This window comes from Balaenoptera acutorostrata, chromosome 15 (genome assembly GCF_949987535.1).
Source record: "Balaenoptera acutorostrata chromosome 15, mBalAcu1.1, whole genome shotgun sequence".
NCBI classification, from domain to species: Eukaryota; Metazoa; Chordata; class Mammalia; order Artiodactyla; family Balaenopteridae; genus Balaenoptera; species Balaenoptera acutorostrata.
In genome coordinates this window covers 12434391-12462247 of record NC_080078.1, presented here as the reverse complement: position 1 = coordinate 12462247, position 27857 = coordinate 12434391, and the positions used below count along the sequence as shown (strand labels likewise).

Genomic DNA, 27857 nt, shown 5'->3' with positions numbered 1-27857 from the left:
TCTTGGGGGTGAAATGACAAAAACTGTCCATTGTAAGCAATGAGACTCAAAGACAAATAGCTTATAAACTACTCACCTTATAACATTCTAAAGAGTTGCACACATGATTACATACATGTGTATATGTGCATATATCCATCCACCAACAAGTTATCAGCAACTAATTTAAGAATTTCCTTAAAGAAACTTGGGCAGCCTATAAAGTACTGCTTCAATATAAGAAGAAAAATTGGTTTATACAATAACTTTTTAGGATCGATGAATGGCAATTTTCAAAGGCCTGTTGAGTCATTAGTCTACCGTGGTTCACAAAGAAAATTAATGTCTATCAGAACTATCTACAGTGGTTTTTGAAAATAAGATGACTATGCCCCATACTCAGCAAGGGAAGCATTTAGCACACTAGCAAGGGAGGGGGGCAGGAGGATAAGGAAGAGATCTGGAAAAAATGCTTTAAGGCATTCATTTGACAATCACAGAAGAAGTAAGAAAGTCAGCCAGCCAACAACAGAAGGCTAGCTGGGAGGTAAAAAGATTTAGACATATTTTCTGGCAATAGAGGGGGTAAGTGCACAAGCTATGTACAACAGGAGGGGAACAGGTTTCTTGAATAGTTGAAATTATGTGATTTTTTAGGTCATTGGTGATGGAGGGCATGGTCACAGCAGTGCATATGCTGAGAGGGAGGCTCAGAGACCGACTAACCAAGGCAATCTCCTTCAACACCCAGCCTGTCTTCAAAATAGGCGATCTTGCTCTTGACTTTCCCTTCTCCCAAATTACAATCTTCCACCAAAGGCTTCCTCTGCCACTCTTTTTTTTTTTTTTTTTTATAAATTTATTTATTTACTTTTGGCTGTGTTGGGTCTTCGTTTCTGTGCGAGGGCTTTCTCTAGTTGCGGCAAGTGGGGGCCACTCTTCATCGCGGTGCGCGGGCCTCTCACTGTCGCGGCCTCTCTTGTTGCGGAGCACAGGCTCCAGACGCGCAGGCTCAGTAGTTGTGGCTCACGGGCCTAGTTGCTCCGCGGCATGTGGGATCTTCCCAGACCAGGGCTCGAACCCGTGTCCCCTGCATTGGCAGGCAGATTCTCAGCCACTGCGCCACCAGGGAAGCCCCCTCTGCCACTCTTAAAGTTCAAAATGAGATGGTTCGGTGTTGCACCAACTAAGGGAGAGCAGCGAATTGCAGATGAACCCTGTGTAGGCTGCACAGCTCCATTTGCTGATTAGAGGTGAAGCCAGAGACAACAGCAAATGAGGGCACGATTCGCCTGCCTTGCATGAAATAGGTTTTAGAAAGAGAGCCTCCATCTGATTTTTCCAGCCAAACTAGTCTGAGGGCAGCCCATCACTTACAAATATGTGTGCCTGCATGTGCCCAAGTGTACGTACATGTGTGAAAAAGGGGTGCAATCTAAGCAGAACCTCTTCTATTAGTTCTTTGATCTTAGGGATTTGCAAAGAAAATAACAAAGAAGCCCAGAGAAAAAGAAAAAGTGCTTTCTCTGTTACCATCACAAGACATTATCAGCTGTGTGCTGTCATTTTAGTCTGTCAAGTCCTTTCTTGGTTTATTATATTGCATTTGTATTTGTTTTTGAATGGCTTTACAAACACTGATTCCAACACTTCTCTTAAGTGCAAAAGAAGTAAAAGGGTTTACAGTAATAATAAGAAGTGAAAATTAGAGAAACAAAACATAACAGTGCTTTTAAAACTTAACTCTATATGGCCATGTTCACAGTGGTCCCCCACTCTGGAGTTTTGAACAAATGGACTTATGAACAGACTTTCAGGACCTAAACTTTTTATTAAGTACAGGAGACTTATAGGAATTTACAAATAAAATAATCAATATGGCATTCAAAAAAATAATCCCTCATGTTTTCATCTTTTAAAAACAAAAATCAAAATACCTACTATATGCCAGACATTTTGCCACCTGTTAGATTATCTAAGAAAGGATCCCAGAACTCGTGCAAATCGGTGAGCTATTACTCTAAAGTGGGTTAGGCAAGAAGCAAGTAAGGTGCTTCCTATTGCTATACTTCACGTTGGATTAAAATTGCAGCCCTGTATTGTCATAAAAATAGAGAAACAGATCGACAGAATAGAGTCCAGAAATAGACCTATTGATATGTGGACAACTGGTTTTCAGCAAAAGTGCAAAAACAATTCTGTGGAGAAATAATCATCTTTTTAACAAATGTTGATGGAACAAGTAGATATCCATATGCAAAATAGATATGTATAATTTGATCCATATCTCAATCTAATTAGGAACATTAACTCAAAATGTATCATTAACCTAGGTGTAAAACCTAAAACTAAAAAACGTCTAGAAGAAAACTTTTGTAACCCTGGGTTAGGCAAAGATTTTTCAGATAAGATACCACAAGCACAATCCATAAAAGAACAACTTGATAAATTATACCTCATCAAGAATGAAAACTTCTGCTCTTCAAGAGACACTGTTAAGAAAATGAAGATACAAGCCACAGAACAGAAAAAATATTTCCAAAGTGTATATCTGATAAAAGTTTTGTATCTAGAATATATTCTTTTAAATTCTCAAAACTACATAAAAAGAAAATAACCCAATTTTTTAAAAGGACAAAAAATTTAAACCAATACTTAACTGAAGAAGATATATGGGTGACAAATAAACACATGAAAAGATGCTTAGCAACAGTAATCATTAGGGAAGTGCAAATTATAACCACTACATACATATTAGAATGGCTAAAATGAAAAAGCATGACCATCTCAAGTATGGGCAAGGATGTTGAGGAACTTTCATATACTACTGGTAGAAATGTAAAATGGTACAGCCACTTTAAAAAAATAGTTTGGCTGTTTCTTTAAAAGTTCAAAGTATACCTACCATATGCTCCAACCATTCTACTCTCAGGTATTTCCCCAAGGAAATAAAAACACATGCCCACATAAAGATTTGCCCATGAAGGCTCATATCAGCTTTGTTATAGCCTAAAACTGGAAAAAAAAAAATGTACATCAACAGATGAATGAACTGTGATATAACCATTCAGTGGAATATTATTACTCAGCAATAAAAAGGAATAACCTATTTATGCATGCTACAGCATGAATAAATCTCAAAACAATTATGCTGAGTAAAAGAAATCAAACAAAAAAGAATACATTCTGTATGATTCCACTTACAATAAATTCTAAGAAATGTAAAATAATCAATAGTTCCCTTAGAGGTACAGGAAAAGGAGATTATATGAGGACATGAGGAAACTTCTGGGGTGATGAGCATTTTCAATGTCTTGATTGTGGCAATGGTTTCATGGGTATATACACGTGTCAAAACTTCTAAAATTTTACACTTTTAATTCATGCAATTTACTGGTATGTCAATTATACCTCAATAGACCTGTTTTTTAAATGGCAACCGTGGCCATCATGCACAACTGACATATTGTTATTACCAATTACTAGATGACATTGGGTGTCCATCAAAAGGAACTCATCTTGGGCTTCCCTGGTGGCGCAGTGGTTGAGAATCTGCCTGCCAATGCAGGGCACACGGGTTCGAGCCCTGGTCTGGGAGGATCCCACATGCCGAGGAGCAACTAGGCCCGTGAGCCACAACTACTGAGCCTGCGCGTCTGGAGCCTGTGCTCTGCAGCAAGAGAGGCCGCGATAGTGAGAGGCCCGCACACCGCGATGAGGAGTGGCCCCCGCTTGCCGCAACTGGGGGGAGCCCTCGCACAGAAACGAAGACCCAACACAGCCAAAAATAAATAAATAAATTAATTAATTAATTTAAAAAAATTAAAAAAAAAAAAAAGGAACTCATCTTTCACATTCCTGAAACAACAGGACAGCCACATTCTGAAAGGACTGGCTTTAGCCTATAATGTGGCCATGAACATTCCACTGGAGACAACTCAGCTGTGGACGTGAATGTCTCAGTCAGACCGAGGAGCAGTGCCCGGTCTTCACATCACTGTCAGTGATAAGGTGGAGTTCACACTGTGCCTTTTTTTTCTTCACCTCTCTCAGCTATTCAGAGGCTAACCTTTTGTAGAGTTTTTCCTATCTTTCCTTCAAGTACCTTGGTTACTGTTTGGCCACATCCTCTCTTGTGAACACATTAATCAAAGAGCAAAGAAAGAAAACATAGATACATTTTTACCTTTCCTAAATGTAAAAACAAAGAGGCAGCTTATTAAAATACTATATGTAATACATAATGATGCATATGACATAAGGGACTCCAAATGGAGAGAGAAAAAAAAAGGCTTAAAAAGAGAGCGAGCACAAGCACAGACAAATTCAGTATATGAAAACACCTGTCAAAGGTGTGGTGCCATTGTCAGAGGCAGAAGTGAGGAGCAAAACAAAAAACAAAAAAACCCTCAAACCCAGCAGCTGAGAAGCTTTCCTAAATTATGGGATGAGATCACAACTATCAGCTTAAGTGAGATTTCTGTACACTCTGTGAATTGAAAAAGTCCCAGCAGTCTCCCATTCCCATAGATAATTGAGAGTTGGCTGCTGTTAGACCTTAACATGCTCAAAGTGGTTGAGTCCCTGGCAACCAGATGCTATTGCTTAAAACAGTTTAGGCTCTTAGCCCTGAAGGATTCCTAAAATTGGATTACAGTCCCTCCAGATAATCTGAGAAATACAGCATGACGAAAAGGAAACCTTAAAAAAAAATTAACTCCTCCATAACAGCAGCATTCTGAGAGCTGAGCACAGCATGACTGAGGCAGAAAATCTCATCAGTGAGGGCTTAAGGGCAATAACGTACACAAAGCGTGAGTCCAAAAAAAGGGAAGGGAACCCACACAACAGAGGAGAGCATAATGGAAGCCAGAAGAGAAAGTGACCACCACACAATTCTCAGGCTTTACGGAGGGCAGGAGTCTGGTTTGCTGCCTCGAGAGAGGCGAGCAGATGCAAATTTCTACTGCTTTCTCATCCACTCAAATCTAATTCACTGAGGTCACACACACACTTGAGAGGACGTGTAGTGCTAATGATACCCCTTTTAATTAGCCATTACTCATTTTTGACTAGGCATTCTATGCAAAAGATGGGGAAAGGGTTAATTAATGTACTTATTACATTGCAGCAAAACAGTTAGTAATTGGGCCTTCCCTGTAATACTCAGGTTTAGCTCCACAGGGAGAGTGGCTATAACTTCATCATCCCTGAATTCCTAGCAGAGAACACAGAATGAGGCACACAGTGAGCTGTTTGTGAACAAATGAATCAGAGAAAGGAGGACACCATGAATGCTCCTCTCACTCTAGAGGCTGTGCCCCCACCCTATGAATTGTACTAGTCCCTCCCTCCTCCTTCCTCACATTTCTAACCAAGAACTTTCAAACTCATTATCCCCCACCACATACTTGGTAAAGCCATTATTCCCCTATGTATTAAGAGGGAGTGAACAGATCCTCAAGAGATAACGTTAAGTTACCTTATTCAACACAAGAGAAAACAAAACGATAAAGGAGACTGATTGGGAAACATGTCAGGTCTTGCCATCATCTTTGTGGCTTGATTTCATGGCTAAATTTCCATTTACTGAGCCTCAATACCTCTCTATTCACAGAAAAATCAAGAGTGGTTGATACTATCATCCAGATATTTGAGACAAGGACCCTGATTAGCCAGTGGAGACCTCTCCATATCCAGATTAGTAATAAGGTACAGACTTTTATTTTCTTCCCTTAAAATGTTCCCAATTTCTTCTCTTCCCCAGATACACACATACTACCACATCTTCATTTTAAGTGACCAATGAATCTTTAGTTACTTAAGGAAAGATGCAGTGCATCCTTTCATTTCAGTTTTCCAACAGAGTGAAATAATGAACCAGAGGAGAAATAGAAAGCAAAATAAAGACTGGGATTCTGAGCCATGGAAGAGTCCTCCATTCTTTCCTGCCATGCTATACCAGTTCTGATCCTTTAAACTTCCCCAGAAGAGAATAAGAAAAAAAAATCCTGATGTGACTCCAAATCTTACGAAGTGGGACAAAAGGGAAGACCACTAATATGTCCTTCTAGTTCTGGCTCTTAAGAAGTCAAACCTCCATTAACAGGTGGCAGAGAGCACCTTGATATTTGACTTTACTTAGGGCTACAGAGGTCACGGATGGGTATAAGTAACCACTTCTAGGAGAGGCTCATTTAGTAGAACAAAATCTCTCAATCCCTCTCTCTCTCACGTACTCACACACACCCTCACACACTCACACACACACACAAAAGGCACATTCTGTCCACTCAGCAGAAAGGAAGCAATTTCACAAAGGTAATTTAATGTTTGGGATTATTTAGTAACAGGAAAAGCAACTTCTGGCAAAATTCACATTATGTGGGCCCTGAATATAAATAGTTTATACAGCATATTGGGAAGGGTATGTGGATGACAGACAATCCCTTTATGGCTCAAGTTTTTCAAGTGGTTCAGATAGGTGTTTAGAGAACTATGAAATAATTATTACTTGAGTAATAATTCTAACTTTCTCCCAACTTCCCAGAAACTGTAGTCAACTTCCCATTGGAAATGAGGAGGCATTCCTTCATTTACAGAGCAGTGATACAGAGAACCAGCATGCCCATGTGTATACACACCTCCTTGTACTCCATGAGCAACTGTTACAGCCTTTCTCAAACTAATTTTAATTGGCTTGCCAAGGGCATAGACCAACCTATTTCAATATCTGTAAATTTAGGGTCCTCCATGACATAATCTCTTAGGTTCCATTAAACTCCCTGATGTTATTATTATCCTGGGAGGCTATTTAGCACATATAAAACATTCAACCAATGTAGCTTAGAGTTCACTGATTCAGTAGAAGTTTTTCTTCCAGATCATATTTCCCAGACCTTTAAATATCTCTGTGAGATTTCTCTTACATGAAAGCACCCTTCAAGTTCTTTTGTCCCAACTTGACTTTGATTTGAGAACTAGACATGATTGAATAAAAGGTCAGACAATTTCTGAATATAAAGTAAGGACTAATTTATGACTTTTTATAACCACTAATATTAGTATAGCAACTGGGAGTTGAGAGTTTACAAGGTAAAATCATCATTTCACTTGATTTCCTAATAACCTTATACAGCAGGCACCATCATTTTCATTTTTTAAATTAGGAAACTGAGGCTTGGTAAACAAATGACATCCCAAAGTCAGACAGTCAGTTATTGTCAACAAACTTGGAGTCCCTTGGTTCTAATCCTACTCTCGTTCCCTAACACCAAGTCATTACAGCCTTATTTGTAAGTGTCAGGATTATGACCTTTTGTTTGAAGAAAATTTTAAATTATACTTTAGTACTGTCTCATTATAAAATCCTCTACTCACCTCCATTTCCCCTCCAAAGCATAATTACGGAAAGGCTATGCCACTGACGTCAAATGTTTGAACTCTTTCTGAAGGATTCAAATCAGCAATAAAAATCCAGACAGAAATAAAAGCTTTGGCTCTTCTCTAAAACTGACAATTTTCACCATTTTATTTCAGGAGTGAAAAGTGGCAGAGAATGACACCTTTCTGACCTTAAAAAAATAAGAAGCTATACAAATGCTCCAGTCCCTGAATTCCACATGTTCTGCCTATGTGGCTCAATAAATATTAATGGATAATGACAGCAGCTATAAATACCCACAGGTGCAAAAAAACAAATTCTTGTTTAGCGTATATTGCAAATGCTCTATCACTAAATGAGACATGTACACAGGTTTCATGGAAAGTCTTCCCAGTCTGGGAGCTTGTTCACACAGTTCCAGCCTATGAATGCACACTCCCTGTCCACTCCCTTTCCTATCACCGACCCCCCATCTTCTATTTCAGGTTTTAGCCAGAAGCATTTTCTTTCCTTTAGCATCATATGGGTAAAAATAAAATGAACTATCCTGCAGGCTTTCCCAGAACACAGAAAAGTATTTAAGGTGTACCCACTGACCTGAGACACGGACCAAATAAACTTCTCAAGCTATTTCTGCAATAAGAAAAAAATTACATACTACAATTGTAGTTGAGGAAAGAAAGGAGACTGTCCTTTCCACTGGTTACTACATTGACTGGAGAAATGAAAGGCAGTATCAGTTTGCATAAGAGACTTGGATACTGATTCTGAGGCAATTATGTCATGCAAAGTTGTCCACGTTTTTACTCAGTTTGCTGAACAAGCCACAGGCTTGTCTCTATACCAAAACTTCCTATAGATAGACTTAGTGATGTGTAGGTACTTATTGGGTCTATCAGATTTGATAATGGAATCAATCTCTCCCTTTAGAAGCTCTGGGTTAATGGCAAAGTTTATTAAACTGCAGGCAGTCATTCAGAAAAGATCAATAGAGACATGATTACAGAGTAACCAGAGGATTAAACACAAGATTTATCACAAAATTAAACTGAATTAAATGTTCTCTGATAGCACTTGAAATGCTGTCGATACTTTAACTCATAATCTACGCTTTCTGTGTTTACCTAATAGGCAATTGTGGTGTCTGACTTGAGAAAATGACTTCTTTAATAAAAACATAAGCCAAAGAGATTTGCTGAAAGCATTGGAAGTCCCTTCTGAAAATGTTCTCCCACTTTTAAGAAGCAGCACTTTAATTTTTCTATTAAGCGCTGTCCACAGTTAACTCAGTAGAGTTTTGAGTTACTAAGTATTGACACATAACCCATTCTGCCCATGCCTAAGGCACACACATACAGGTATCCCCCACTTTTCCAAAGTCCACTATATACCACTTGGCTTTTACAAAACACCTGTATCAGCATCTGTCTTCCCTAACCAAAAGAAATCCGAAGAGGATTTTCACTTTTATGGAAAGAGGTTTAAAGCAAAAATAGCATTCAGTGTCTGTTTTGCAAAGAGGTGTTACAGAGGGCAGCATCCACCCCAAGCAGCAAGAGTGGCACCACCAAGCTCCTTCCTGGGAACTACACTCAGCATCTTAGCATCAAGTCGCCATAGCTTTGAACTGTGTCTGTGAGCATCTGTGCTTTATCTCTACTTTGTGTATCCTTTAGCAAGATTGTGTCCTAAGGTAATTGCTTCTTGGCTTTATGACATTTTGGCTTAAGAAAGGTTTCATGGGAATGCCCCACTGTCAGATAGTGGGGGAAACCTGTACATCCTCACAGGCATATATCTTAGAAACTGTGTCTGCAAGTTACATACTTTAAACAACTTCCTTCCCTTTAAACAATTTCGTTCACTTCTCTCACAAAGAAGCATGCGGTGTGACATTGGCCCTTGGTCCCATGAGGAAAGGGGGCTGGAAAATGTCATCTAGATGTAGGAAAATCAACCCTTCCACATCCTGGGAGGATTTACTGATGCCACCATAAGCTCAGCAAATTACATTCATAAAGGTGAAATCCCCTTCATAGCCTGTGAAAGGTAACCACTGGCTGTTAAAACTGACATCAGTACCTCAGTGAGAGAGAACAGCTCTGCAGGACCTGAAACGATAAAGGCCAGGCCTGCTGTGTGAGTTTGGGAGGGTATGTGCATAAGCAGATAGGTTGGTAGGGAAATCAGTTATGGGGCAAAAATTGAGCCTGTGGTTTAAACTATACCTTGAATGGCAGCGTGCCAGAGGGAGGCTTTCCTTTTTCGCTTGTCCAGTTGCTATCACATTGCTAGTACACTCCATGCCACAAACAGCATCAGCCCTGCCCTGATGAGCAGCAGGCTCCGGTGATTTCAACTGGAATCCAATATGGCAGCTGTTTTGTAAGAGGGGGAAGAGCTGGGTTGGAAACAAGATGCTGAGGCTGATACCACCCTGCAATTCTGTCACTCCCTCGTCGGCACACTGATTTACACCAGAGCAACCATTTTCCTTCTCAGCAGTTATCCAGTGTTACAATACCATTTAGTGCTATGGGTAGTCCCAAATATTTCTCAATTCCTCAGGGAACAAGAATGCCATCCTGCCTGCTGAAGAAAGGGACTCTGCACCCCACCCTAAAAACGGGGGCTGCTTTGAAGGATATGAAGCCAAAGCTGCTTACATCAAACTCTTTTATTGCTAGAGAGCCTATCATACCATTTTCTTAGATTATCTCCCACAACAGAAAATTCCTTCTAAGAAAACTACTGCACTTCACTGCTGCCCATACTCTTTATTCATTTCCCATTTCCTCCTTTGTGTTTTTGCTCTATCTAGCACTGACACAAGCAGGTGCCCTCTCTGGTGGCAGTTAGATCTGGGTTTGAGCACTGGTGTTGCCGCTTTGTGGCTTTGTGACCTTTAGCAAATCTCCAGCCTGTTTAGGCCTCCATTTCTACTCCTCGAATACAGGGATAGAGTTATGAGGCTTAATAAAATCTGTGGGAAGTGCCCGGGATATTTCCTAGCATAAAGTAGATAATAAATGCTAACTGAGGAATTCCTCTTCCTAGCTAATGCAATCAAGTTTTTAGTCATTACAAAGGGAAACCGTTAGTCATTATAAAAGGTTATATTTGGCAATGGAGGATACATGTTGGGACCTGTTTTCCATATATCCTCGAGACTGTGTGTACTGAGTATCTTTCAGTGTGCAGAGCAAGGTACTGTATATTATATTTATAACACCTCTTTTAATTACCACAACACCCTGTGAAGCTTCAGTTTTTCTCATTTCTATACAATGGGGGCTAATTATGGCACCTAACTTACAAAGTAGCTACTCAAATTAATAAACTAATACAGTTTCTGGAATATACTAAAGTTAGCTATTCTATTACTATGAATTAACTTGACCAAAGTCACAAAGCTTGAAGACAACACCAGGATTCAATGCAGAGCTGTGTGGCTCTAGAGCTCATGCCATCATAACACATGCATGGAACCGAATGCAGAAGCCTGGGATGTAGTCTGAGCACTGCCCAGGATTTACACTGTGGTTTGGGACTCAACCTTTCCATACCTCTCTATTCCTTTTTTTTTTTTTAATAAGCACATCACTTGGTCTATTTAACCTGTAAAATAATGCAAAAAAAGAAATACAATTTGCTCTTTGGAATAATAACACCACATAAATTTTCATCTTTTTTCCCCCAAATCTGCCTTCCATAATTTATGAGAAGTGCAAAAGTTGCCGGAAAAAGAAAGAAAGAAAAGAAATGCATTTCCCATCAACACATGGAATGGAAAGATGGAAACTTCAGGAAAGTTTGACAAGGGAAGAGAGCAACCCTTTGTACTCACGACACATCCACAATTAAAAAAGACCACCATGTAAACCATTCCTAGAGACAGGCAAAAAGAAGTCATGAAAAAGCATTTGCTACTGATTCCACCATAAATCTCTTTTCAACTGCTTTACCCCTGCTGGTTTTCCAAATAAGACACCTGTCCATTTCCAAAAAGAAAATATATGCATTGAGAATAGCTACTAGATGTAGTTCAACATAAAAAGATTACCTACAAGGCTTCCTGCTGGAGCCGAACCTGGAAAGAAATGGGTTTCTTGGACTCTATTAGGGAATCCCTCAATGTACCATCCAAAACCTTCCTGTGTAAGACTTAATGGAACAGGGGGAGATGGAACAAAGAAGGAGGGGGAAAAAAGCTCTCTTCCCGGCTGAGCACTGACACATACAGTACCGTTTGGGAGGCAACTTTATGTGCTCTTAGTAGTAGATTAATGAATGTAATTACCTAGCATTGTGGCTGTGAATGCTGCAAAAACTATAATTTATAGAGTGCTGTAAAGTTCTAATGTGTTTTTATGTCCATAAGCTGCTTAACCATAATCTAATGCATTTGTACAAGAACAGCCTAAGTGGCTCTCAGCTGAACAGTGAACACAAGTGTCTGAACCTCAGCAATTCTACTCATACGTCTTTATACCCCAACCCCGTGTGGTAAGCATCTGAGGGAAAGAGCTGCTGAATTATACAAATAATTCTAGAGATAGTGACAAGGTTCTCTGCCTCTCTCACCATGAGAAGAGTTTCTGGCTGACAAAGGGCTGCAGGCCTTAATTAAATGCTGGAGTGGTTCTGCACACATGTTTGATGGTTACTTTTTTCTTTTACCAACATTCTCACCACCCTCTCCTCCAGTCCATCTACCCTCATCCCTACCCCCTAGAGGTGAGCAGGGGTAGATGGGGGAGGAGAGAAGAGAACAGGAAAAAAAAAATTACCTTTTTATCTGAAAATATCCTACCTGACTTCCAGCTTGGGAGAAGACTTACCATTTCCAACTTTCCTGCCATTGTATTTTCAAGGAAGGAGGGAGTAAAGCTCAGCAATTCTTTGACATCCAAAGCAAATTATCCTGAGACTGCCTTAGGGGTTTGAAGTAGCTCATATGATTGGATAGGTGATTATGATGATGCAGATGAGGGTGGTGGTGATGGTGGGTGGTCGTGGTGGTGGCTGATGCTTTTTAAAAGTTTACTATGTGCAGAACTGCACACCCTCCAAGATCCTGTGAGCAGGTACCATTGATAACCAATTTTCAGATGAAGAAACTAAAGGCTGTGACTGGTTAAGTGGCAAGGCATGTATATCAGTTCAGCTTTTCACTCCGTAGCCCGTACTAGGCTCACCAGACAACTTATTGATACTTACTACTTGTAACTTAATGTTCTCCTCACCTGTAACTTAGAGATAACAATAGTATTTACCTCATAGGATTGTGGTGGGAGTTAAGTAAGTTAATACATACGAAGTGCTTAGAAGAGTATCTAGACTTAAGTGATGCCGAGTCCCTGTTAGCCCTCATCACAATTACTACTCTACAAACAGGCAGAATATGAATATACAGTTTGCCTTTGAATAAAGCAGGAATTGGGGGTGCCCTACACTTATCACTGTAAAAAATCAGCTTATAATTTACACTCGGCCCTCCATATCCACAGCTCCACATCTGCAGATTCAACCAATCGGGGCATGTAGCACTGCAGTATTTACTACTGAAAGAAATCTATGTGTAAGTAGACCAGCACACTTCAAACCCATGTTGTTGAAGGGTCAACTAACCTGGCAAGGAGGTGAGGGGGATGCTATAAGGGACACCAAAACCTGCGGGCATTTTCCAGGGGCAGACGTTCAAAGTCTCAAACATCTGTAACTGTGAGATCCAGAGATTTATCCTGGAACCCAACAGTACCAAATAACAGATAAAGCAGCAGCATCAAAGTACAGCTGGCAAGCCCCACTCCACTTCCCAGAGCCCAGTGTTGAGTGAAGGCTCCCCCAGAGAGGACCTCCCAAATAGCCCTCAGGTGTAAAAGCAAAAAAGAGCCACAGCAACAGGAATCCCCACCTTCTCCTCCTCTTTTCAGAGCAGTGCAAGATGATATCCGTGAGTAAATATTTTAATACACATTAAAAAAATAATAGCTTCAGGAAAACACAAGGCTAGAAAATTCAGAGATCTTGGTTGAGTACAGGAGCACAATGGCATTACATCAGTGGCCACACAGGGATGAACAGCCAGCTCTAAGACACACACTCAGGGTAAATTAGTATCATGGCTAATAAATAATTGATGCTCTTCTAGTTAAAAATGTACTGCTCTCCAGCATTCATGGGATTAGATGTGATTTGGATTCAATTAAAGCTCTATCCTGTCCAAGGGAAGAAAACTCTGCCTCTAAGAGAGAGCCATGCGGCTGCTTCTTTACTTCTGGTGCCAGATTGATCTCTGGAAGCCTCAGATCCATCACTTTCACAGGGGCTGCATATGCAGTAGCTACACATCTATCTCCTCCAACAGAGGAGTAAAAGAGCAGAAAGTTTAAAAGTAGATAACAGAACTGGGAAAGTATTTCCTGCCCCCTAATAACTTAGCTTTGACCTTAGTGGTGAAAACTGGTTCCTGTTATTTAATCTGAAAGAAGAAGGGGAGGGAGTAAATAAACCATTTCCTGAAAACACTGTTGGAGTCCTTAAAAAGCTGAAGTGGAACTGGGCATAATAAGGCTCTGGGATGTGGCCAGTTCTCCCCACATGCCTCCCTACCCTGAGTTTCCCCTGATACACACCACTGTTCTCCTGAAGGCTTCAAGACTCACTTCCTCCTTAGCAGTCTGATCATTAAAAGTAAGTTGCTGATTACTAATGAGATATTATTAAAGTCATCTATACTGATGGTGGATTTGTGAATTTCTCCTTCCAGTCTTGTCAAATTTTGCTCTGTACTTTTGAATCTATACTGTAAGATGCATATAAGTTTAGAGTTGTATCTTTTATCATTATGTAATGCACCTCTGTATCCCTAGTAAAACTTTTTAAAGTCTAAAAAGAAAAAAAAAAGTTGCTGGCTCCACAGCAGTTCCAAAATATTCACCAGTTCCCCACCTTACCTGCCACCACCCTTCTGTTTGCCTTTCTCACCTCAGTTTCTCTGTGGGAATGGGATCCTAGCCTGTCTCTTCACGTTCTCTCCACACACACACGCCCATCCTCTATCCTGTCCACTCGCCTTCTACAAGTCCACTTCTAGCTCAGGACTCCCTGTAAGAAGCCCATGGCTCCCTACTGCTTGCACCAACCCCATGGTAGCGACTCTGTCTTCCCGCATGCCCTGCCATGACTTACTGGTTATGTCTCGCCCATAACTCCCTCTCCATCCATGTGCCTTAGGGATGATATCTACTCCCCAAGCACCCTTAGCACTTTCTGTCTATACCAGTGATCTGTAAGATGTCTACCAGGATAAAGACTACAGTAAAATGTCTATTTGTAAATGCTTTTCATCTCATTCTTTAATAATTTCTAATTTTGTGTTTTATGATCTCTAAAATATACTGTCCAGTAGTACATAAAAGTTTTATACGTATATGTATACATATTTAACAGAGGTGCTTATTCTAAACATTTTTGCCAATAGGAGTATACAATACAAAAAGTTTGGACACTTCTGATTTAGACTACACAGAGGGAAGCAAGCATCTTGATGGTACCTTTTCCTGTACTCCTTTAAAAGTGATTTATTGATATAATAAATAGACATTACAAATCACAGCTTACATACCTGTGTAGAACAGCGTGCTCTGAGAAACTAAATCCCAGTATTTGGCAAATAAATAAATCATTAAGCTACAGGAAATAACCACATTTAGTGGCTACAATTAACCCTTGAACAACATGGGTTTGAACTGCGCAAGTCCACTTATACGTGGACTTCTTTCACTAAATACATACTACAGTACTACACAATCCGCAGTTGGTTGAATCTGTGGATGGGGAATTGCAGATACGGAGAGCCGACTATAAAGTTATAGGTGGATTTTCAACTGTGTGGAGGGTCGATGCCCTTAACCCCATGTTGTTCAAGGGTCAACTGTATTGTTAATAATACCGTATTGCATATTTAAAAGTTGCTAAGAGAATAGATCTTAAAAGTTCTCATCACAGCAACAAAAAAATTTTGTAACTATGTATGGTGACAGATGTTAACTAGACTTATTGTAGTGATCATGTATACAAATACCAAATCATTTTGTTGTACACCTGAAGCTAATATAATGTTATATGTCAATTATACCTCAATTTTAAAAAAGAAAAGAAAAAAAGAAAGTGACAGGGGATCATCTTTTGGTATTAACAATGCAATGAAGACTTCGGAGGGGTACTACACCTCCAGGGAGCAAGTCCCAAGCTAATTAGCTGGCAGCCATCAAACACAGCAAGTATTATGTGATCTGGCCCACAGATTTCTTTTAACAAAACATCAGGGATTTGCTTCTTTGAATAGGATACTGTATTGAAACAGAAAAGCAAGGGAAGATGTGGTAATACTTGCTCACCAACACATTTTCCTCAGGAGATAAAATAAATCCAACTTCATCCAGTCATGGCAACACCCAAAGTCAAATAGGTCTGCATGACCTGCCATTTCACTAGATAAGCTCGAAGTTGCAACAGCCTTGTGGATACTGGGTAGATGCTTACTGGAAAGGGGATAAATCCTTATTTCAATGCTTGTGGTAAAAGTTTTATGCAATTCCAGATCAACTGGGTGGCTTAGTTATCACCACTGCTTGTTCTAGAATATTAATCTCTTGAGGGAGAAGACTCTTACATCACATCAAATCTCTCTCAATACCATGTCTGGTCCTTGGTAGTCACTCAATAGAAATGTGTTGTATAAACACTGAAAAAAATAGTTTTAAAGCTTAAAATTCAATATTTTGGATCACAACTCTTTCTGTTACTTCAAGAAAGTACTGATCAGAACCCTCTCCAGCCTGCTGACCTGAACCCGCCACGCGATGGTGCGTCCCAACCTGACCCAGCGGCTGGGCCCTCTGAAAATTGTCGATGCTCCCCTTCCCCGAGGTCTCACAGCGAAGCCGGCGCCCCGTGCTGTGTGCGGCCCGGCCCCGGGCCTGGTGGCACCCAGCGTGGCGCGGGCCCTGCTCCCAGCCTTTGCTCTGGGCGGCTCTCCACTGTCGTGAACACTAAGGAGGTCACGGGACGGTGTCACCCAGCACGTCGGTGAGGCTGTGGCCTCCGCCAGGAGAGCACCACAGGTGCAGCCGAGTCTACTTCCTGTGTCATGACCTCAGGAAATAAATTTCCTTGACTTTATAAAAGCCAAAAAAAAAAAAAAGTACTGATCAAGTGAATTCTTGACTGTATCAAAAAGGCAGAAGGTCAGCCTATACATACGTCCAAAAAACAATATGAAATCAGAAATTATCAGTCAATATGAACACCTAGTTGTGAATAACTGTTCATTGATGTACTCTTAGGCATTCCTATGGGAATGATCAGAATGGTCACAATGTTCTTCCCTTCCTGTACATACAGCGGGTTGGTTCACAGGGTGCATGAACGCTATAATCACTGAAAAGAGGCCCAATTCCAGAGTCCTGGGGCCCTAAAGTCTGTACCTCTGATGGAGAGTAACGTTGTTCTCTCTGTAAGGTTCAACCGGGTAACCTGTTCTGAGCTTCCTAAGATATGCTAAAATAAGTCTAAAGTCGCCAACATTTTCTAGACATGAACTATAGGGCATCTATCAAACTATCTGTGTCGCAAAGAAACCTATAAGCCATTTCTACCCCACAAGCTCTACACAAAAACAGAACCAGAACTGGGCATAATAAACCTTTTTAGCCCCTTGGCTTTTGTGTTAATAATCTGATGAAGGTAATCACAGTCAATTTAGCAATAATAATAATAATATTAATGCCAGAAACCTTAGCACTAAGTTTACAATCTAACTGGGGCAGGAGCAAGAAACAAACTCTATTCTGATCCACAGAACAAAAAAATGATTGAAGTGGCTATTCTCTTCAGTAAAGTACCAAACTAGTACCATTTAGATGCATAGGAGAGAAGTTAATTCTTTATACACAGTGATGCCTTAGAGTGAGCATCAAGAGTCTCTCTAGTGCTTGAGAAAAGCTGACCTAGACTTTCAAATGCATATATTTACTTGATATACTGCCAAATGCCTAGACATTCAGCACAATAGTTTTAGAACAGATAGAGTAAAAAGCTCATCCAGGAAGGATTGGGGGAAAGAGGGGGAGGGATAAATATGCAAAGCATGATCACAATGGATTCATAGAAGAGTCTAGTAAGAGATAAAGATGAAAATAAAATGTTTAGGGCAGATTATACTCAATATAGAACCATTAAAGGTTTTTAAGGGGAAGCATCACGAGTTTAGAGTAGACAAGCAGAATGTCCATCCTAGATGCCCACCATCCAATAGACACAAGGCCTGGGCTGACGCCTATCAGTTCCACCTTCTTAATCCCTCTGCCATCTGTCTACCTCTCTGTGACTCCACTGTCCCTACCTGAATTCAGACCTCCTCATCTGGACTTCCGTTACCAACATCCTAATTGGTATCCACGTCTACAGTCTTTCACCCTGCTGCAGGATTGGTGACACCTCTAAAGTGCAAGTCTAAGTGCGTCACTTCCTTGCATGAAACTTTCAATTCATGATCAATTCTAATCTCCTTTGTGGACTCCTTTTGGTCCACACAGGCTTCAATTACCTAGGTCCTTGCTTACAGCTCTAACCTCATTTCTTGTCACCATCTTCTGGACTCCACCCACCTCCCCAGTTCCCCAGTTGTGCCAAGAGTCTTTTAAGTCTCTTTAAAACTACAATTTCCTCTGCCAGTAATATTATTTCCTCCTAGCTCACTCAACCCTCTCTGCTTGGCTATCTCCAACTTAGCTTTAAGTTCTCCATTATCCTTAACAAAACACTTATTCCTCTTGTATTATACTTTCCATTTACTTTTCCATACCTTTACCAGTCTGTGAACCCCTTGAGGCAGGGACTGGGCCTGATGTGCTACCATATCCCCAGCATCTAATAAATCAACTTTTTCCTCAAAGAAGTATTTAATCCAGGGATGACTCTGTACATAAAGTAGGTGGTTCCAGCCATTCTCTGACACACTCTCTCTGGGAGGCAGGAGGCAAGAAGCTATGCATGATATTCAAATCCCACCCAAGTCATTCCCTTAGGGCAGGTGTACCATTTCTATTCCCAGCAGCATTTCTAACAAATCAGCACATGTTTTAAGCTTAAGAAATATATGCCAGTTTAGCTTCCATACTCAAGGGAGACTCAGTAGGGGTGGTAATAATAATAGCAGCTCACATTTACTATATACTTACCATTGGCCAGATGGTGTGCTCATTTACCTAATCCTCACGACAACCCTATACATTAGGAACTCTATTTCTCCCACAATACAGATGAGGAAATTGAGGTTTAGAAATGTTAAGGCAAGTAATTCTCAACTCTGGCTGTTTACTGAATCTTCTAAGAAACTTTAAAAACACACACACACACACAAATAATGCCTGACCCCCACCCAAATGCAACTAAATCCCAATCCCTGGGGGCTTTTTTTTTAAGTTCCTTAAATGTGCCTAAATTTCTCCAGTTTCTATGCTGCAGACAACCTGAAGTCAGTCTGATTCCAGAGCCAGACATATCTGTTAAACCACTACACTCTTTTAAGCTACTTCTCTGAATTTATAAGTCCTGGAACATTTATCCTTTCTCTTCAAAGTATGAGCAGGTGATAGCCTCTTGATTAGTAAAAGGAGAGTCTCTTGAGAATATAGATTATATCAAGTGCCACCCTGAATGTGTAAGTCAACTTCATGGTTCTCATCTGAGACAGCAAAGAGGGCTCTTTGCTAATTTAATAGCAATTCTCGTAACAGTATCTTCTACAAATTCTACTTCCCAGCAGCCACTGGACCACAGGATGTTAATCCACCACCATTTAATTAAAAAAAAAGAACCTATTTTCTCAGGAGGCACAAGAAGCCCAGATTTCCACCAGACATGACAGGCCAAAAGAAGACAAATGAGTTATATAATTGGTGTGGGAGGCTAAAATTTTAAAAGCCTACCGTAAAACGATGTTTGAGATACTCCAGTATCCCAAATGTGTTAGAAACTAAACACAGAAGCATTCTGTTTTCATTTTGGTGCTTAGAATAGAACTTAGGCTCACATGCAGATATAACGTCTGACACATATATTATGGACATACCCAACATGACAAGAAAGGAAGTAGATGGAAGAAAACATTTAAGCAAATTATAGATAAAGGGGCGAACAGTACAATGGATTGATGTTCTAACCTTTCCTATTTCTGAAGCCTGAGCTTCAAACAAAGAAAGTAAGAGCTTATCCGTGCTTTCCTCAATGTGAAAACAAAAAGAACATTAGGATGGGCATATATGTCTCTGCCATGCTTTCTTATCTATTAAGTTCAGGGCCAGCCTCCTGGGTGAGCGACCTGTGCAATCACCCAGGGCCCTGAACTCAGAAAGGCTCATCTCTTGGTCTAATGCTCTATAATCTTATCTTTGAACTTGTGTTTGGTAAGTGAAGTATGATGAGACAGTGGAACACATGCACAAGTAGAGGAAATTTACGTAATAGGCATGCCTGCCATTCTCTGCTGCTCTGTTTGCACACAGCATTCAAAATGTCCCAAGAACACAGAATGCAATGAACATAAGAGTTCAGTAAGACTCAAACAGAATACAAGGTAAGCACATTACATCTATGATGGAGTAAGAGGAGACACTAACAGCCTTGGAGACCATAATTTCCCTTGGAACCAGAATTTGGCTTAACATAAAAAGGAGGCAAGGGTGTTAGAAGAACTTGGACCTAAAGAGTTCATACTCCTTTTGGAAAAAAATACACACAAATGGGAAATTTTACAAAATAAAGGAAGCAATGCCACACTCAAGTCAGAATTAAAATATATATCCAAAAATGAGACAGCAATTAGAAGTGCTTAGAAGCGGAAGACTAGCAAAGATATCAAGGTAGAACGGGTTCTTGAATAAGACTCAACAGACCTTTTGCCTTTTACATTATATAGTACACACAAAAACATGTTACATATGTTTAATGAAAGCTGGTGGAACTGTCTCTCTTGCCAGCCTTCCATAATTTCCCCTACAGTTGTTCAGAATGTCATTTTCCAGAGTCTTTTGCTTAGATAATTCATAGGTAAAACGCTATGTTCCAACAGCTCCTACCCAAGCATTAACAGCACACTGCTTCAAACTCGCATGTCAGTAGTGGCTGATCTGCTTCATTCAGAAGGAGTGGTTGTACAGGGGCAGTGACTGTTACTCACAAGAAGGACCGAGGTGTATTACAGGCATGCGCCGAACCAAAGGTAAATACCTCTTCCAGCACAATGCATAGGTATGAGGACAGCTCTTCATTTTCCAAGCTAGCAGAGGAGAACACTGGTGCAATTACTCCTAAACTGCCTAATCCCCGTATCACTTATATTCAAAAGTCAATATGGGTAGTGGAAAGAGCAATGGCCTAGAGGCCTAAGATCAAATTTTAAGTCATGCTTGATCTTATACAAGCTATTGCATCTACTGGAAATTCAAATTTCTCACTTATAAAATAGGAAGACAAACCATTACAGCTCCCTTGTAGGTTGTTGTGAGATTCAAATCAGAATGTGTGCACAGCATGGTAAAAAGCAAAGCATGGAACAAACGTTGCACATTCATTATTAAGCTCTGGAGTAGTCTTATGTGCTTTGAGGAAGATTTAGCTTCATAATTAGCTTGTGTTGCTGCACATAAACTGGTTGGCAGAGTGAACCCAGCCTCGGATAAAAACTTCAGTCAACCAAGAATTGACTGTCCTCGTCATCCAAACGTTGGTGTTAAGGATCTTCACGCAGGAAGATATTGTGTTAAATATGTGAACCGGTCACAATTTAAATGAAGAAAAATTCTACTCAAGAACTTTAACATTTATCTTTGATACATGCTTTATGATGTGTCACGCGCATAACATCTTTGATACATGCTTTATGATGTGTCACGCGCAACAAGTAGATATATCTGATGTACCTACCACTTGAGCCAAATGTTCTCATCTCAAAAATGAGCACCATCTTCTCAGGGAGCAACAAGGTCAAGGTGAATACTAGCATAAGTGAATGATTCCAATAGGCAGCAGAAGCTTATAGCTCAGTGGTGTATAGTATCTACCTGACTTATGAACTTTACACATAAACTGTTTTCTAATTTGTCCACAGCAAGGGAAACTTTAGGGGTTGCTTAACATACAAGAAACTTGGATTTACTTCTTTATAACATTTTTTTAACTGTGAAAGATTAACTCAGCCAGGCAGCCCAGGAACACTGGTCTCAGATTACAATCTCCCACCAAGTCCTGAAGGCCTGCCTGCCTCCTAGACTCCAGCTCAACAATCAGCTCAGGGAGTCAGGATTCTCCTTGAACAGCAGAGAAATGTCACCTGACCCTCAGACAACCTAAGACAGCCCACAACAAAGCAGATGAAAGGATACTGCCAGTCAACGCAGCTCCCACTGCTCCTTCGTCCTCTTTTAAAGGCAGACGAGAACAGGCCCCAGACAACCTGGCAGTACATGCTGAAGGCTAAGCCTGGCAGAAGACCCCTGTCTCTGGGGCTTGTTTATCTTGCTCAAGTTGGCTAAAGAATCACTGAGCGACACATGGGTCCCTTTTCCAGGCTGACAATAACCCTGCCACGTGAATCATCAAGCACGTGGAAGAAAGGCCAGCAGTCCTGACCCCCAGCCTGCTAACCCAGGATCTACACACACTCATTAGATACATGTGACTAGATTAAGGCACCTCTAAGCAAATCACAATCCTAGGCTATACCAGGAAACCTCTGGGAGGACGGAAGCAAATACTCCTATCTTAGTTCTCAATCATAGTTGAAGCCAGATCCTGTGCTCTTAACCTTTCTAACCAGCTTTGTCTTACCACAGGTGTACGACATATTATGACAAGAGGACTGAAAAGGCCTGTAAGATATATACCAGAACCTCGTCTCACCTAGGTGTCTCTAACTAAAGATGCTCTAGCACTTGTTATGTGAAAGGACCTGCTCTACAACTTATTCTTCCAACAAGTACTTCCAACAACACACTGAATCCAAAGTTAATAGACCAAGTTCTATTGAAAATACAAAAGGAATAAGATGATCCCTGCTATCACAGCAATTATGACCCAGCAGGGCGATAAGATCCTTAAGTAAATACCTGCAGTATGCGGCAGGTGGCCTAATAGAAGTGTAGCACCCATTTGCTCCTGGAGCAGGAGAGTACACTGCAGCGGGTAATCATGGAAGGTTTCCGGGAAGAGGCATCTGAGCTGGGCTTTAGCAAGGGCAAGATTTTGAAAGGCAGATATGGGAGAATAAGGAGGACAGAATGAGCACCTATGAGGGAAAGTTAGTAAAAGATAGAGCTGGGTTGTTAAGGGAGGGAATGGGCTGCTTAATCACCAGGCTTAGGAAATTTGAACTTCATCTGACAGGCAGCAGGAAGCCATGGAAGGCTTTTGAACAGTATATTGAAATAAGCAGACAAACAGACAACTACAGGAAGGTTTGCGGGAAAGAGATACCAGAACCACAAGACCAATTTATGAGGCTGCTGAAACTTTGCAGATGATGTTTAATGAGCACCTGAACAAAGCAGGTAGCAAAAAAAAGTGAAAAGGAAAAAGGACTTATAAGTGACAAGGAATAGAGAGTACTCATGAGAGGCAAAAAAAAAAAAAGTGTGTGTGAGGGGGGAGAAAGCTACAAATACCAAAAAAAATTTTAACCAGAAAACGTAGGCGGCATTACTGAAAAGAAAGAATGAAAAAGAGTTGACAAAAGAGTGTGTACATTTTATCATAGACGCGCTGGGATTCTAATGGAATTTCCAGACACAGACACAGAGATATGGAGTTGGGAAGGTAAATTCTGACTGGAAATGAAAATTGGGACATTAATGGCATTTTGATCATGGATGATGTGCTAATGAGAAGAGTCAGAAAAATAGAACTCAGGGCAGTGTGCACAGCTAGGGGTTTAGATAAGGAAATGAGAACAGAAGAGAAATGGCCTTGGCACGAGACATGGATAAAGAAAAAGAAAAATGTGATGTCACAGAAGGCACAGAAAAGAAAACATTTCAAGGAGAGAAACCATTAACCCCTGTCAAACATTACAGAGACTTCTTGTAACAGAGGAAGAGGAATGAGAAAGGTCCCTGAACTAGGAGATTAAAAAGTATCAAGTGAGATTTCATCCATATCGACATCAATGACCAGGGTGGATGCCACCTGATACTGACAGCCCTCTGCATTCAAAATACATTTAAGAAATTCTGTGCAGCACAGAGATCATGGGACTCGGGACACACTGGACACAGGTCTGGGCAGCATCTGGAAATATGCACAGTAACCATGAGTACCAAAGAGCACTGCGTGGCCCAGGCCTGGAGACCATAGCAACCAATGCTATCTCACAGAAACCCTCTCCACCTCCCCAAACCCGCACTCCCCACTTGCTGCCTTCTCCTCCCTAGAAGTCACAGTCATCAAGCAAAGCAGTGCAGAGAATATCACAGTCTAAATATACAATTCCCTTTAAAAAAAAAAAAAAAAAAAAGCCTACCATCCTGAAATATTCTACACATGAGACATAAATCTTTCTGTTCATTCATGTCTGTTAGTAAAAAAAATAGTTGAAAGCAGATATATGAACTTCCTATCCATCCTGTGGGATATGTGTAATACAGAGAGTGAAACTTATATAATGTGTGTACAGAAGAGCAGATGGGTCTTCCAATAAGTGAAATACGATCCCTCTCCTACCATACTTTTAATCCACTAGTTGCCTTATCTTTTTCTAGGAATATTCTCTTTTTATATTCAACTCCCATCTATTTGGATAGATCATTAGCATCATCACACATCATGGCTTCAGTTCCAACCCAACAGCATTATGCAATTTACTGCATGGCACCTGGCATTAAGGCTCATGTTATCTGATTTTAGGAGTCATTATTTCAAATATTTTAGATAAAGTATGTTTTCCCTCTCAGTATACAGAATGATAAATGGTTTGCAAATAGTTGTGAAGTCTCCACTTAGTACGTCAACGAGTAAACAATGCTCCTGCTGCCATGGCCCCTTTTATTATTTGAATCCTGAAGAAACTGTTCTGCAAACAGCATGGCTGCAAGATGACATCTGTGTGTTCATTAATGCATCATTTCCTCTGCACAGAAGCTCTACAACTGAAATTTAATTCTAATCTTTAATTGAACAGAATTGCTTTCAGATGACAAATTAAGGCGAGGGAGCCACACCCCACCACAGGGCTACAGCAAGGAAGAGCGGCATCATCCCTTCTCCAGCATGAAGGAAAACCGCAACGAAAAACTGACTGTGAATGATTTGCTCTCACTTGGCTGCACTGTGGAAGGGGGAAAAAAAAAAAAAAAAAAGGGAAGAGGAAACAGTATGCTTGATTACAGGCATTTTGTAAACGAAGTGAATATGGGAGTATTTGAATATAAAATCTCACAGTCATCTACCCCATGTGGAACAAAGCAGAGTTACCAGAGACATGGCACCAGTCTGATATGCTCTCAACCCTGGTTCTGAAGGCAGTAAGACGTATTTGGGTTTAAAAACTTAATGTCTGGGACTTCCCTGGTGGTCGGTCCATTGTAAAGAATCCGCCTTCCCACGCAGAGGACGCAGGTTCGATCCCTGGTCGGGGAACTAAGATCCCACGTGCCATGCACCACACTACTGAGCTCGCACACCTCAACGAGAGAGCCTGCCTGCCGCAAAATTACAGAGCCTGTGCACCACAACTAAAGAGAGAAAACCCTCACGCCACAGCTAGAGAGAAGCTCGCGTGCCGCAACGAAGAACCACTGTGCCAGAATGAAGATCCTGCATGCCACAACTAAGACACGACACAGCCAAAAAAAGTAAAATGAAATGAAAAAGAAAAAAAAAACAAACTTAACATCTAGTGGGACCAGTAATTTATTTTGCTTGGGACAAAGACTCCTAACCCAACACTACTTCCTGGCATCAAGAACCACAGTCCAAGTCAAATGTCAGTCAGAGACACAGGTCAGCAGATTGCAAGCCTGAGATACCCAGAGCACCAAACACAATGCAGAAGCCAGAAGGCTATTTGGTCAGCCTCTCCTCCAGAGGCTGCTGGACTTAATGGTATTATGGTGCTTTTTATGTCTCTGTGGCTTCATTTTAACGCACCCTCGATACCCTGGACTTCTTGGTGTGGAGGGGCAGGCACACAGCCTCCCAGCTCTTGAGCAAGGCTACCACACTACTCAATCCAGCTGTGGCTTACCGCAGTAGACTCTATAATTAGGTAGAATCTTAATCTAGACTCCTTTTTTTTTCTTTTCTTAATTTTTTAAAAATTTATTTTATTCAAGTATAGTTGATTTACAATGTTGTGTTAATTTCTACTATACAGCAAAGTGATTCCATCATACATATATACATACATTCTTTTTCATATTCTTCTCCACTATGGTTTATCACAAGATAAACACACACACACCTCCTGAGCTCTAATGTTTCTGGAAGACTCGGGTGAATATTTGTGCTAGACCTGGGTGCTGTCTGAGGAGAGTGTCTTAGAAGTCCCTTCACTAATCAGACAACTTCCTGGTTCAAGAGGTGTTTTTCTAAGCATTATCCTAAACAGCTCAGCTTGGCAACACCAGAAGAAAACAGGACTATCCATTTAATACCAGGCTCCAGACTTTGCCCTCCAGATAATCTTAGACTCCTGCTGCCTTTTCACATCTTTATGAAAAAAGTGCTCATAAATACCTATCAGGAGGAGACGGTGAGAGGTGACCAGTCACATGAGGCTGGGGCTCACCAGGGCAGTGGCTTAGATCCACCGGTCCTTCTCACCAGTGATTTAACCTCTCTTCTAGAAAGAAAAATAAGTCACGTATTTTTTATCTCTCATCTACTTTGAAGAGTCAGTATCATTCTACAGAACTGGACCAAAATCTCATGCAAAACTGTGTCAAGGGAAACTTCTGGCCCTGAAATAGGTAAAAGAGATCACCAGACCTACTTTCAGGGAAAACTGAAGCCCCCAGGGAGTCTCATCCTACAGAGACAGTACTTCTGTCATGAGTAGGCTATTTCGTAACTCCATAAACTGTCTAAAGAGATGCAAATAATATCTATCCTCTAGGAGAACCACCTGCCCTCTCCCTGAAAAAAGTCAGTTTTATGTCCATCTAACATTCTTTTCAACATTACTCCATATAAATTTGTGATTCTTTGACTTCTTTTTACCTGGTGTAACATCAGCCTCGTTCCCTCATTTAATAATAAGTTAAATAAAATCTTTGACAGGTATAACATTTTATATCTATATATGAGTCATGGTTTTAGCTTTTTTTTGAATATTATTCTTTTAGCTATTAGAAGTGATAAAACTTGGGTCCAAGAAAGAAGAAAAACCTGTCTCTAGGATTCTGAATTCTAAAGGATACTTTTTTTCCCCAACAATAAACATGAGGAGGTAACGTGACTTGAGATGAAAAGTGAGTGAAGGAAACTAGAGTGTCCTTTCCAAAGGACATCATCTTTAATGTTCACAGAACCCCAAAATGAATTTCTCCAAAGGATTTTTTAAAAAAGAGGTCCAGGGGACTTCCCTGGTGGCACAGTAGTTAAGAATCCGCCTGTCAATGCAGGGGACACAGGTTCGAGCCCTGCTCCGGGAAGATCCCACATGCCACGGAGCAACTAAGCCCATGAGCCACAACTACTGAGCCTGCGCTCTAGAGCCCGTGAGCCACAACTACTGAGCCCGCTTGTCACAACGACTGAAGCCCGCGCACCTAGAGCCCGTGCTCTGCAACAAGAGAAGCCACCACAATGAGAAGCCCGCACACCGCAACGAAGAGTAGCCCCCGCTCACCACAACTAGAGGAAGCCTGCGCACAGCAACGAAGACCCAACGCACCAAAAATAAATACATAAATAAATAAAATAAATTTTAAATAAATAAATAAATAAAAAGAGGTCCAGTGTTAAGTTCAGAATCACGTGAGAAACTAACTGAAAAACTTGATTGTAAGGCACATGATTCAAGGAAGCAAAGCCATGTTCCCCTAAATAGCACCCAGAAAACCAGGTCAGTCAAGATAAACGAGTTATCCTGCCATCTTCTCAGATGGGAAAAAGCTAGGAAAGCAGCCATGTTGGTCTCTTATCCCACATACTTCAGGACTGGCAATTCTAGGAGACTCCAAGGAAAACTTCAGAGGTATTAAGAAATAATCATTTATCTGAATTAACATTCCACTCCAGATGAGGTAATTAATTAGGCAAAAGAAAACAATCCTTAGTACTTTGCTCTGATAATTAACAAACATTAAATCTGCCATTGGTAATTTACTACACTGGGAACAGAAAATTTCAATTGTTCAACCTCAACTTGCAAGCCTTTTATCTCCTTGCAAGCTTTTTTCAATAATCCTTTATCGGCTGACATTAAGGA

At 40.7% G+C, this 27857-nt stretch overlaps 1 protein-coding gene across 4 annotated transcripts in view; it reads right to left on the bottom strand.

Annotated features, from left to right (window-relative positions):
• AUTS2 (activator of transcription and developmental regulator AUTS2) overlaps positions 1–27857 on the bottom strand; it is a 1113272-nt gene that overhangs the window by 841373 nt on the left and 244042 nt on the right. The gene's annotated exons all lie outside the window — the stretch shown is intronic.